Here is a 12,893-nt window from a genome sequence, read left to right as displayed (position 1 = left end):
CACGTTCTCTCTTTCTCTCTCCACAGACAGCCGCTGGAACACAAGACACAGTTAGTTCAACCTGACTCTCTCACCTCTTCGCTGCACACAGCCTACGGTAAATATGAGGTTTGTTCGGCTCGCTTTCTCTGGTGTTCACTTTCTCTCTTCTTCTCTCCACAGACAGCAGCTGGATGCGGTGCCTTCCTGTTCAAATTCGAATCACAGACCTGGGGGGTTATTTAGTAGCATAAGGTGAGCACGGCAGACTTACGATACTTGCAATTTGATCAGGTGGGACATGCAGTATCCATATAACGTCGGGGGCGGACCCTCTCGACGAGAGTGTTGGTCACAGAGGGGTGTACTCGTCGCACCGTCGCACCAAGGCCGAGCGCTGCCCTCTCACGTCGCCGTTAGGCGATCTTCCACCGGACAGGGCCGCCCTTTTGTAGGGACCTCGGGACGGGCGGGATTTCCTACACCACGTTCTCTGCAACAGTAAGTATCTGTAGCATCAAATTATCCACAATAGCATGCCTTTGTTGTACTCCCGTATCCACTGGTTTCCCAGCTCTTCGCCGCCGCTCTTCACAACCCCCAAATGTCTCGACAAGACTCGTTTCCGGGCACCACTCCGTTACTCGTAGCTAGAAGCACACTCACACGTACAGTATAATAGGGTTTCCACCAGGGCTGACAGCCTCTTCGTTCTCCCAGACAAAGTGTATGAAGGCGGGGGTTTGTCTAGCAAGACACACACACAGCAATACACAGCAGAATACACAGCACCACGCTCGAGTGAAAGTTTTCACAGCACAAAGACTCACCCACCACAATCGTGTACACATATAGGACGCCCGTCTTCGCCCACTTTGCCCGAGTCCGATTTGCGATGGATCTCGCGGCCTTAGTGGTGGTCTCGTCACTGTGGCTGGCTTCAATCAAAAAGAATCTCCTCGGCTCACCCACCACGCTTCCCTAGGGGTAGGGCCGCTCTCCTTTATTTCCCCGGAGGTATTTGCTAGAAGACAGGTTAGTAAATACACAGTGGCTGTACAGCAATACGGTTACTCACTCGTCAATTCAAAGTGTTTCTCTCCCTCCTTTTCCTCCGTTCCCTTCGATCAGCAACATCAATACTGCAACAGTACGTCTCTTCAAAACACTTCTACAACTTCTCCACAGTGAGTACTCACACAACTCCGTTGCTTCTCCTCTTAATGTGTCTTCAATTTCGTTGTTTACATTCGTTTTTCAACCTTTAAGGTTTACACTTACTTCAACGTCTGTTTCAACTAGAGAGAGAGAGTCCGACCGCCACCAGTAGCGCGTCGAGTGAACCTGCACAATGCAAACAGTCACACGCCCAACGGTCACAAAAAGCACTCCCCAACTGTGATTAAAGTTGATCTTAAATACTGTTTGGTTCGGCGTATCCTCCAATCGCCGACCGCTGTTCTTAACTAGCCACAGCTGTACTCAATTTGCCGATTTTCTTCCTCGCGGCGCTACCGGAAGTTCCGGTGTTTTGACTTTCCGGTCCGGGTGGAACACTTCCGGGCGGAACCAAAATTCCCAACTTTTGGTTCCGCCCCTAAAGATCGTCACCTTGTGACAATTACACACATCGGGTGCTGACGTGGAGATGAGCTTTTTCTTCCGGTGAGCCTTAGGGGCTGGACAAACCAAAACTTTTAAACACGGCTGAAAACGCCTTGAGGACGCCAAATGCCAGCTGTTTTTCAGCCGAGCGCTTGGTAGCTGTGATGCTTCAGCTGTGAGCCGGTTGGTTGCTGTGGTAATGTCCCGCCCCTCCTCCACTGTAATTAGATGGCCGTGTGAAAACTGACATTGACGAGCGGAGCTTCTCACTCAAAGTTAAAGCGTAACTAAACCCCTGGTCAAAGCCTGACTCCACCCACTGGCAATATTTGAAAAATGCAAAAAAGTGGGCAGATCCTAACGGAGATAGAGGGGACGAACTAAGTTCGTACCAAGCATGTGGTGAGATCGTAACAAGGGCGTGGTGAGTTTGAACCTGCTTACGTCACGAGTCATTTTTTGGACCCAACATCCAATAGGAAAATTCAACTGCAGTAGCCACCGTTCAACCTGAAGAGGGCAGCACTTAGACGTTTTTACACCATATATTGCAGTATTGAAACACTTTATATCTTAATGTCAAAAAACTTACTAAAATCAATGAACAGCACTAATAAAGCATCATTCTTACAGATCATTAACTAAAAAAAGTTGGTTTAGGGTTTAGTTACTCTTTAAATATAGTTTTCAGCGCGGAGCTGCTTGCTTATTGGAAAAACGAGCGTGTCGCAACGCATCGCTTTCATTATGCATAGGCTTATGGTAATTGTCAAAATAGTTTTTCCAACTTGTCATCCTGGCATAATGTACAGTTTTAAATAAAATGAAAAATACACTGCTGTGGAAGTTGTTTACTTCATTAATGTGTTTTAATGTGTTAATGGAATAAGGATTAGAGTATGATTCGGTATTCGGTTTCGGATTCGGCCGAATATAAAACGATGGATTCGTGATTCTCACGAAACTAAAAAATCTGGATTCGGTGCATCCCTAGTTAAAAGTAACACAAAATGTGTTGTTTCAATAATGACACAGTGATGGGTGAATTCTAGGACAACGCATATAGTGTGTCGTCCCACAATCAACACTAATGTGTTGTTTTTAACGGATTCATTCTAAGAGTGTATAGGGAACTAATAAGCTAGGGTTAGCTTAAGTTTTTATTTGATATTTCATAATTCATATATAAAATTTATCTCTGTACTTTTCAGACTCTCCCCACAATCCCACAGTGCAGATGTTTAAGGATCAGATGGAGGTTGAGGTTCATGAGGAGGTGTTAGAGGGGAGCTCTATGTGTCTGCGCTGCTCTGCTAAAACTCTCTGCTCCTCTTCTCCACCAACTCTCACATGGCGCTCCACTGACAGACTCCACCGCAATGAAAACAGCAGACTACAGCTGGATCAACAGAATCAAACTGAGATCATCTCTGATCTGAACTTCACTGCTACTCACCTTCAACATGGAGTCATTTTCGTCTATAACCTACCAGATACAGCAGAGGATCACAACAGAACAGAGCTACATCAAATTACGTGTTCAGTGTAAGAGTAAAACACTTTGAACTTGCTGAACACATCATTGTAACTTACAGTACTGTACATAGTGATGCTCTAAATGTGTTTTTCCCCTCAGATGCTCCAAAAAACACATTAGTGTCTGTATTTCCATCTAACTCTGTACTGGAGGGCAGTTCAGTGACTTTGACCTGCAGCAGTGATGGAAATCCAGCAGTGTTCACCTACACCTGGTACAGAGAGAATGAAGGACAGCTGAAGGAGCTGAAGACTGGATCGAATCTCATCTTCAATGTGACTGATCGTACACACACAGGACGCTACTACTGTCAAGCCAAAAACCAACATGGCACCCAAAATACATCAGTGTTGCTGGACATTCAGTGTGAGTATTAACTGTCTATTTTACTTATATTTCCCAGCATGCACTGTGACATGCTGTTTATAGTACAGTCCTTTACTATGCTACTACCTTCTAAAATATGTGTAGGGATGTTTACAAGCATTTTCTTCTGTAATCAGAGACATATTTTAGCCTACTGGACAGCGTTACTTTATTTATTTCTATTTGTATCCTGTAGTGTTTGAATTGTATACTGTCTTATATCTGGCACTGTCTTTTTGCACTACGTTGCATTCATTCACTTTATGTGGCCAGGCTAAAGATGTACTTCGTTTAGTCCTTAGCTCTGTGTTGTTTTATGTAGTTCAGTGTCTGTGTGTAGCACCAATGTCCTATAGAAATGTAGTCCCATTTCAGTATGTACTGCACTACGGTTGAAGTAAGGAATAAGGTATGAGAGGCTGTGCTGAATCGTGAATAAGTAACGGATGAAGGGCGTTGTTAGGCACAACACGAGGCGCGAAACAGGGAACCGTTGGGTGAAGCGGTCATAGCAGTGTTTTATCGTGAATAAAGCACAGCTATTGACCAATCAGAATCAAGGATTGGAACTTACCATTTTATAAATGACAATAAAGCTTCTATTGAATCTCTTGACTCTATATGAGGGGCTCAAATGCAAAAGCTGTTAAATGTCACATCCGTCTAAAATGAGATAATAATATTAACCGAATGCTATCAGCACATTCATCAAATACTTTCGCTTCAAACCCACTTAATCCTGGCCTCAGGCGATTCAGAAATACAGGTTTATTGGCAGAATCTATTAGGAGTCTAATTTAAAATAAATATAAATTTACAAGAAAACAGTTCAAATGCACTTAAGCCCGGAATACACTGCAGGATTTTTGCACTCCTCTCTGGGATGGTCCACAAATGGTTTAAATCATACATAAAAGGGAGAGGTATAGGTAACCATAAATCTGAGTGGACACCCATGACCTGTGGAGTCCCACAGGGCTCAATTCTTGCACCGCTTCTGTTTAAATTGTATATTCTCCCACTTGGTCAAATAATGAAAAAGGACCAGATTGCGCACCACAACTATGCAGATGACACCCAGATATACTTACACCTGTCACCCAATGACTACAGCCCCATTGACTATATGTAAATGCATTGATGAAATTAACTGTTGGATGCGTTGAAACTTCCTCCAGTTAAACAAAGACAAAACTGAAGTCATTGTATTTGGAAATATAGATGAAACTCTCAAGGTTAACACATACCTTGACCAGGGGCGGACTGGCCATCGGGAGTTCCGGGAGCAATCCCGAACGGCCGGTCCATTTCAGGCCGAACCGGCCGGAGGTCAAAAAGTTTTGTTTTTTTTAATGCCTAACCAGGCGCTCAGCTGCAGCGGAACGCTGTGTCTGTTTCAGACCGGGCCAAACCAATTCTTCAAATCTTAAGGGGGGATAAGAGCGGCCCCTCCCAACTTGGACTGATCCTCGTTTTTCCTCACATCCGATTGGCTCAAAGGCGCCGATCAAAAGAGGCAGCTAAATGCGCCAAATAACAGACCTTTTTCGCAGTTAAAAGGACGCTGTGGCAGGAGGTGCAGATGAGGAAGGACCAGCAGCATGGACAGGACAGGTGCACAATTAGTGATGCATCTATTATACACTGAAATAATTTATATTTGCAATTAAATATAGGCATATATAAGCGCGAATACAACCCCGACAGGCTTATCAGGACCCCACGCAAAGCGGAGCTTGAATCAGCCGGGGTTGTATTCGCTATAAGAACCGCCTCGCTCTACATTATCCCGCTTATGAAATTGATGAAATAGACTGCGTGCACATTTTGGCAACAGAAGTGGTGTTGTTCCCCAGTGGTTTTAACGTGTTAGCAACTCAGTAAGTTTATCAAAACAGTTTCCCAGCATCAAAATGTCTGGTAATTGCGTTTGGTTGCACTAATAATATACTTTATATTTGACCATCTGCTAACGTCTTCTATTCACTCCACTATAGTACACGGATCTGGTAGCTGTGTTGAAAAACTTGATAAAGTCAACTTTTAAATATAACTTTCTCTGTCTGTGTTGCTTCACTGCTGATTCTTGCCATACTTCCATTGCCAACATGCGCGTTCATACGTTTCCACGTCATCATTGTGTTCAAACATTAAAATGGTCTAAGGAATCCCTGTATGTCTGTATATTAGCTGTTAAGGTCACTGATGGAGAGACAGGTTGATGATGACCCTTGCAGTCATATTGATGAGGAAGAGGAAGGAAAGCAGAACAAGAGGAGGAGGAGAATGGAACCAGTACAAAAACAGTGATGGGGCAGTGTGCAGGGCTGGGTAGGCAATCATATTACCCTGCTGGAAAAACCAGCATACCAGCAAGACCAGCATATGTTGTGTTTTGGTGCTTTTATGCTGGTGACCACCAGCTAAACCAGCATCAAACCAGCATAGACCAGCATAATTCCCATGCTGGTTTGATGCTGGTTTTTCAGCAGGGTAGGCATATCAATCAACCAATCAATCAAAGGTTTATTAAGGACACACAAATAGAAAAATACAGCACAATATTACATATTTAGATATAGGATAAAATGCAATAGTTCCACTTACTAGATTATAACCTGACTAAAGCACAGATTGAATTAAAAAAAAGGAATTATTCTTAGTCATATTTATTACTGATGTTCTTCTCATGCATATGTAGCTGTACAATCAGTAAGCAGAGGCAGGGTCCAGCACAGAGGAAGTGGAGCCAGGGAGAGTTGAAAGTGAGTACGTACACACACAATCTCTATTTTATGGGACTGTATTGTAGTTTTTGATAATCCGAGTGGGTATGTGTGAGTATTTGTAACAATTCTATCACTCCAACTGACTGTACATATGACATGCTGGTAGTTAGCAGTATACTGTGACTTATGTGTTCGAGATTGGGTTTTGCTGACCTGGTTGTGTTTAGTGCAGTGGTGACTTGCTTATACAACCTGAGGAGGCAGGTGTTATCCTAAAGTTTCTTTAAGGTCTTCAGCATAATCTGATTCTCTTCATACCATAAAAACACTACTAGAATTAAAATAACTGCAAAAAATCCTGCTCGTGCACCAAGGGCACTCGCGTAAAAGGCCTCTCAATCTTAAAGTCCCGAGCTGAATTTCAGTCCCAGTACGTCCCTGACCTTGACTCTAGGGGTCTAAAGACACAAAATAACGTCAGAAATCTTGGTTTAATTTTAGAGTCTGACCTTAATTTCAGTGGTCATGTGAAAGCGATAAGCAAATCTGCTTAGCATCTTCGAAATATAACCAGAATTACATGTTTTGTCTCAAGACCGGACTTAGAGAAACGTGTTCACGCTTTCATCACCAGCAGGGAGGATTATTGCAATTTACTCCTTACTGGGATCCCCAAAAAGACCATAAGATAGCTTAAAAATACCAAAAAATTTAAGAACATCACTCCAGTCCTCAGGTCCTTAAACTGGCTTCCTGTTACATTTAGAATAGATTTTAAAGGTTCCGTTCTTTCTGTGATTTTGAAGCTTTGATCGTGTTTACAGTGCGCAATAACATGTGTTCATGTTTCACGTGTAAAAAACGCAGTATTTTCCACACAATTTACTTATCTCTATAGCGCTGTTTTCACTTTCCTGAAAACGGCTGATGTCTTCCTTGTTCTATGAAGTCCCTCCTTCAGAAATATGTAATGAGTTCTGATTGTGTAGTTGGTTTAGTGTGTTGTGATTCGATAGCAGCTTAGCTTGCCATTAGTTTAGCTGGCGACTGACATATTCATGTGGGCGGAGTTTAGTCAAAAAACTGTTCTATTAACTTCATTAAAGCAGGAAGTAAAGGGCTGTAGACCAAACCGGCCGTTAGCTGTATGCTTTGAAAGGCGAATTTTGTTAAAGAAATTATATCGCCTGCAGTGAAATTTTACAGGTATTATTTATGCTATTATAGCAACATTACACACTAACTAGGGTTTAACTCTAATAAGACCCTTGGGGTCAATCCTACCCCAAGCCACTTTCTTTAGTTTAAAAACATGGTTCCCTTCTTCTCAATGGAATAAGATTTTGTGACTTTTCCAGATTATCTGTTGAGATTCATATAAAAAACTGGGCTTTATTCGATCGTTCTAAAGAGGTGTAAAAAGTCACCAAAAGAAGCCCTTTGGGGGTAAGAATTACCCCAATTGAAATTGATGGGAAATGCAAAAAAAATCAATGCATCCACAATAAATCTGAAAATTGTAACACAGAAAGGTAAGCCTGGTACTAGGGCACAAATGCAATATAGAAAAGACATGTTCAATCACACACACACACACACACACACACACACACACACACACGCACGCACGCACGCACGCACGCACGAACGCACACACACACACACACACACACACACACACACACACACACACACACACACACACACACACACACACACACACACACACAAACAAACACACAAACACACTTACATTTAGTCAAATTTTTGTGCCATTTACTAAAGTAGTAATTTGAGTAGTTGGTCACATCCAAAATTATTTTTTTTATGTTTTTGTCCACACACCAAATGGTCGAATTAAACACATAACATCTAGATCAATATCTAAAAACAATTTAAATCAAATTTAGATAATAATGTATGTGAATTTTTCATAATAATTTAAATATTTTACAGGCAAGCTAATGGTGTTGAGTACTTTTATCTTCCAAAACACAGCAAGATTGGAATAAAACATAAAAAAATATATATATTATTTGTATCATTAAAAATGTATATATTTTTTGTAATCGCTCTTTTAATTTAAAAACATGACTGGGGTTCTAACGATACAAATCTTAATGCAAATAGGTGAAGTTTTCCTTTAAGGCATAAATGCCATGTTAGCAGATTTGCATTCTACAGTACAGATGATAATGAGTCTTTTACAAACATTTACAATAACATTACTTAGCAGCTACTACAATAAAAGCATGTGTGCATGATCATTTGTGTATATTATCTGCATAGTGTTTAAACATGGTGAAAAAAAACAGCATAGACCAGCATAATTCCCACCAGCAAACCAGCTCCAAAACACAACATATGCTGGTCTTGCCGGTATACTGTTTTTTTCATCAGTGATGCCATCTGTTTATGTAGTGTCCTAAAGTAGATCTAGTGAACTAAACAGTAATTTTATATCTGACAATACAGAACAGTACACAAACATTTGTTGATTTTCTTAGCAATAATGCAAACCTCTATACTTGGTTTTGACTGGCTGAGCATATAGTTTGTTTTACTTCCCTCATCATCTATTAACATTAATATCTACCTTCCGGTAGCGCCGCCATATTAGTAGCGTCCGCATTCAGGATGAGTGCTTACCCAGCCTACAGATGCTACTCTGCTGCTGCTCTGTGCCCCCGCTCTCCGAATTTGTCATACGTCACTAAGAAAAGTGCGTACCCTACGCTAATACTCTCTCCTGAATACAAAGGAGTCTAAGATGGCGGCGCTACCGGAAGGTAGATATTAACGTTAATAAAGTTTTAAATATGGATATTTCTACAACAACACCGTGCGGATTACCCTCAGAAGACCTTTGTTTATCATCTTGGAGCCGTTTGGATTTATTTTGTGAAGGATGGACGCCCTTTTTTTGGACTTGAAGGTCATGGACCCCGTAACTTCACATTTAATCAAGGTGTGTGGTGCGCGTATTTTGCCGCGATATCTACTTTATTCTTAGATGGTGACATCCTCTTCTTCAAGCGATGCTGGAGATATGAAAGCACGACTCTAATCGGGCCTTCTCGGGGGTCTTCTCGCACACCAAACAATGAACAGGTTCCATTTAAACATAATAAACCTGTCTAGTAGACTGCGCCCGTGCTGCAGAGATAGTGTTAGATACCGCTTGCAGTAAATCACTTTGAACCTCCGCGTCCCGTCCAACGACCACACATGGAGGTTCCACAGATTAGGATAATGTGCCCCCTCCTTGAGAAAGAAGGTCCTTCCCCAGGGGAATCTTCCAGGGAGGGGCGGTCGCTTGAAGCAGGAGTTCTGAAAACCAATTCCTGGTTGCCCAGTATGGCCTGAGCGAGCATGGCCGTCATTTCTGGGTCGAGCACGGGGTCCGCCACCCTACCAGAAGCAGGGAGCGGATTTGACTCATCATCCGAAAACGACGCCCCCCCTCCGATGCAACAGACGACATCAAATCCTGTGTGGTACCAACAGTTTCCGAGGGCAACGTAGAACACGCACCCCCAGTCTCCATCGGCACCTGCGGCTGTGGATCAGGGTGCTGAACTTAGCTGCCGCCGTCAGCAGACTTGTTCAGCACCGTTATACGCAAGTTGTCCCTCACCAGCTTCACCACAGCCTTCTTAGCACCGGAAAGCGTTAGAGGGGGGCGGCGATCCCGGTGATACGCCACCCGACTACGCAGATCCACCATAGTCATGTTCCCACATTTCAGACATGACCTATCACAAAATGTCATCCTTGAAAGGACACCACCTGACCTGTGACACGTGAGAACGGCTGCCTTTACAAAGCACAAGTTCAAGCTTGTGCTGCTCTTTTAGAGAAATTGCTCTTTGATGTAATGCCCTGAGCTGATGAAGGGGAGAGGGGAGAGGCAACGGCACACTCAAACTCAAAATAAGTAAAATAAAGAGGTGGAACTGGATTAGCTGTGAGTCTCCGCTGTGGTGCTGTCTGTCCAACCAACATCAACACACAGAGGTCCCATAGCAGAAGAGTAGCTTCTCAGTAGCAGATTGCTGCCGGCTTTCATAGCGAAAAAGCTGATTTGATCATTGCACCTGCCTCTCGTTAAAAACCCACGCGGCAGATGCAAATATCTGCATGCCAATTTCATTGGTCCTTTTTAATAGTTTCTCGAAGTGGATTTGTCTCTGCGAAGCGGTTCCCAATTCGTCGGTCACAACGTGACGTCGTAGTGACCGACTGAAAGGGAACAACTGTCAAATGACCTAAAAAACAATATTCAGCGTACTTTGCACTTTGATGCGAAAGAAGCCTTTTCTGCACACACGCCACAAATAGAGTCACTTGAGGTATGCATATGGTAACGGTAATGGAGTTAATTTATTTAAAAAGTAATGTGTTAGAGTATTAGTTACTGTCAAAGTACTAGTAACACGTTATTGCGGAACATGGCAGCAAAAGAACACCGCAGTAAAACTTGGTAAAAGGTTCCCCCATCATGCTGTGGGGCTGTGTGGCTAGTGCCAGTACTGGGAATCTGGTAAAAGTTGAAGGTCACATGGATTCCACTCAATATCAACAGATCCTTGAGAATAATGTTGAGGAGTCAATCACAAAGTTGAAGTTAGGCCGGGGCTGGATATTTCAACAAGACAAGGACCCAAAAAACTGCACAAAATCTACTTGGGCATTTATGCTAATACATTCCGATATGTAGTGGAATGGCCATCCCAGTCCCCAGACCTAAATATCATTGAACATCTGTGGAAAGATTTGAAGAAGGCTGTCCCTGCTCGGCAACCATCAAACCTAATTCAACTGGAGATGTTTTGTAAAAAGGAGTAATTCAAAATACATTCATCCAGAATCCTGAATCATTACAGGCTATAGGAAGCGTCTAGAGGCTGTTATTTCTGCTAAAGGAGACTCTACTAAATATTGATGTGATTTTTTCTGTTGGGGTGCCCAAATTTATGCACCTTATTTCACTACTGAAATATTACTGTGTCCTTCAGTTATATGATCAAAATGAAATTGCTGATCCAAACACCCAAATATTTATAAATGAAAATCATGAAAATTGCCAGGGGTGCCCAAACGTTTGCATATGACTGGTGTGTTTGACTTCATGTGGGACTGTGCAGGCCGATCGGTGTATGACATTGTACTACTGTATCAGGAGAGCAGCACTGTTGCGTAAACTTTATTTCATTATGTCACACATGAAGATGATTCGTGAGTCCTATCAGATGGATTCCTATTGACAGTAAAGGTGAAGACATAACTCCCATTTTTCCACGCTATATTTAACAGCTTCATCAAATGGTGAAAACGACATGTTGTGCCTCAAAGTACTTAGTACTTTGGTACTGTTGTAAGTGTTGTGAAATAAATAGTCCAGATAAATTAGTCCCTAAAGACAAATCAAGATAACATTAATTGTAGGCTACTAACTTTACTTTCATGCATTTAGCAGACATTTTTATCTAAATCAGCTAACAGTGCATTTTATTACTGTGCATTCCCTGAACCAATTCCCTTATCATGCTCTTCCGCTAACAAGACCACTATACAATAAAAATGTACTTTGGCACTGCAGTGTAGTGATTTATTTTTTCTCTTGTATTACTTTGACATTTATTTATGTTTCTTTTCCATGTGCATGTTGTGTGATTTTAGATTGTCAACAGACTTTAATTCCACTCCTGATCATCATAACACTGATTCTTATCCTGTATGCTGTGACTGTTGGATTTGGACTTTACAAAATTAGACAGTAAGTAATTGACATAACAATCCATTCACATAGATTTACAGTTAGTGATTCTGTGTTCTGCTGGGTTTTAATAACTTGATTTACTTTCTTCCAGATTGAGCAACAAGCTGAAGGTGAGTTTGTGATGTTTTACTATAGTAGATGATAATGAAAGTGATGATGATGTTTGAGTTTGTTTTTGTTTTCAGGTTCAGAATGATGCAGGCACATATGCTTCTCTTCAACTCTCTGTTCCAGTGTCTGATTATGAGACTTTAAATATTAAGAAAGATGACAAACATTAAGCGACAAATAAACATTTGGTAATATCATCAGATTTGTCCCTATATAAATAATGGATAAATAAAACGTCTCGGTTACGACTGTAACCTCTCTGAGATAGGGAATGAGACACTGCATCATGAAATGACACTTTGGGGAAGAACGCATCTAAATATTCATTAAAACTAGCATGTCTTATAGGTTGCGAGTGATGATGTCATGAGTGCAACTGAACTGGAAGGTATAAAAGGGGGGCGCCAACATCACATTACAGCTTCTGGAAAATGAAGCAAACACTACAGGCACAAGGAGTTCTGGCAATCAGACGCAGCGTCTCATTCCCTATCTCAGGGAACCGAGTTTACAGTCGTAACCGAGACATCCCCTTTCGGGGTAGCTCAATGCTGCATCATGAAATGACACCTTGGGGAACGAATGCCCACTATGTGTTAAGGATTTGTGTCTGTCCTGTTGTGTCATGCACAGGTCAGGACATAAGAACCTGATTTAGTCTTTAGACCATAACTCCAGATGTGTTATATGGGAACGACATCTCGATGTCAGACTGCCATTTCATGAAACTTTTGAGACTGTACTATCATTAACTGTACTGTCAACATTGCATTTGGTTCCCTGT

General features: G+C 42.0%; 1 long non-coding RNA gene across 1 annotated transcript; it reads left to right on the top strand.

Moving 5' to 3' along the window:
- The first annotated feature begins 11,893 nt into the window (after window positions 1-11,893).
- LOC141363924 (uncharacterized) lies at window positions 11,894-12,510 on the top strand. Its single transcript, XR_012369590.1, has 3 exons — window positions 11,894-11,995; window positions 12,090-12,108; window positions 12,184-12,510. It is a non-coding gene; the product is annotated as an uncharacterized lncRNA (long non-coding RNA).
- The last annotated feature ends 383 nt before the right edge of the window (window positions 12,511-12,893 follow it).

This window comes from Misgurnus anguillicaudatus, chromosome 1 (assembly GCF_027580225.2).
Source record: "Misgurnus anguillicaudatus chromosome 1, ASM2758022v2, whole genome shotgun sequence".
In the NCBI taxonomy this organism is placed as follows: Eukaryota; Metazoa; Chordata; class Actinopteri; order Cypriniformes; family Cobitidae; genus Misgurnus; species Misgurnus anguillicaudatus.
This window is presented reverse-complemented; position numbering and strand designations above follow the sequence as displayed.